We start from the raw sequence: 1755 nt of genomic DNA, 5'->3' as shown, positions 1-1755 counted from the left end.
CACATACATATACACACACACACACACACACAAACACACACACACACACACACACACACACACACACACAATGGAAGATATATATATCATAATGAGAGTAAAATAATTATTTTTAAACAAAAGCCTTGGGCAAACTGGCAATGCTCGAAAGAAAATCAAACAGTTTCGTTTGTCCCGCAGGTTTGCCAGGATTTAGAGCATGTTCTAGCACGTAAAATATTCCTTATCCCAAGCACGGAAAACTCTAACTTGCTATCTCTCTCTCCCTGAAACATGTATTGTGTTATCTCCCCTTCTCCCTGGGAAGCCAGAGTTGTGTGCACTTGATTAGAAGCTTCACTCGAGCAAAGGGAGGTGAGAGGGTTGTCGTATTCGCTTCTCTTGCCTACACCCATGTCGTTCAAGCCTAATTAGGTCCCTTTGAAATCGATCCACACGTGTGTTTAAAGTCAGCAGGAGGTGTTGATTCATTGGATTTCGATCTCCGTCGGTGATCTACCCCGGTATCGGAGAGGTTCCCACTGACGCCACGGATTGGTAACGTAAAGAATAGAAGAGCGAGGTTTCTCGCTGAAATAGTCTTAACGATTTGAGAGGTTTACACTTATTATCAACTAGCTGGGCCCCCCTTTCGATGAAAGGAATGATCGGTGCATTAACATCAGCTGAAAGTCATTGGCCTACTATATTTACACTCTACTGGAATGGAGCAATAAATCCTGAGAGATGTAAAAAAAAAATTAGAAGGTTTGGATATTATAGTGATTAGCTTGTATAGAGTATAGATTGATTCTCTACTCCGCTTTCGTGGTTGCACACTCCAGAATTTCAAAGGTGTGGAAACAATGCCCTCGGCTAGTGAACGGAAACTTCGCTTGTTTACAATGTCGTCTCAGAAGACGGACTTTCCCAATATTATATCTAAACGAAACTAATGAGAAACTGAAAATTAAATTACCCTGACTTCAGGCTCCTTTACAAAACTGTGCATCCTTTAAATGATTCTGAACCACCATTTATTATGTCAAATTCGAAAGTTAAGTGATTCGGAAGTTTTAGGTTGCCAAAGTGGCGGACTTTTACAAATACATGTATAATATGTATAGATTCATAGATAAACAACCGAATCAAATGGTTTGCGCATCTGTCAAGGCACAACAGGACAGTATAGGAAAGAGAGAGAGAGAGAGAGAGAGAGAGAGAGAGAGAGAGAGAGAGAGAGAGAGAGAAAGAGAGAGAGAGAGAATTAAACTGGGGCGAGGGAGGGGGGTGTTCTTTGGTATTGCACTCCTTTGGACCGATAGAGCTTTCGCTGATTGATCGCAGCGGGGCCCGATGTTTGCCCGACGTCTCTCTTCCACGGGGGATCGGGGCAAGACCTTGGCAGGCTGAACCTCGCACACACACACACACACACGTACACACACGCGCTTATACACAGACGCATACACGTACACACACGTACACTCATAATTGAACGCACAGAGGCACACACGCATGCACACACACATATGCACACACACACAAACACGTACACACATATTCATACTCACACACGCACACACACATACACAAATGCACACACGCACGCTCGCACACACACTTACTTACACGTGTTTACACACACACACACGTACACACGCACACATGCACTTACACACACACACATACACACGCACACACACGCGCGCACACACACACGCACACACACACACACACATACACTCACACATAAAATGCTATTTCTCACTCACA

The sequence above is a fragment of the Aplysia californica genome, unplaced genomic scaffold (genome assembly GCF_000002075.1).
Source record: "Aplysia californica isolate F4 #8 unplaced genomic scaffold, AplCal3.0 scaffold00931, whole genome shotgun sequence".
NCBI classification, from domain to species: domain Eukaryota; kingdom Metazoa; phylum Mollusca; class Gastropoda; order Aplysiida; family Aplysiidae; genus Aplysia; species Aplysia californica.
The sequence above is the reverse complement of the archived record's forward strand: the minus strand, read 5'-3'. Positions refer to the sequence as shown.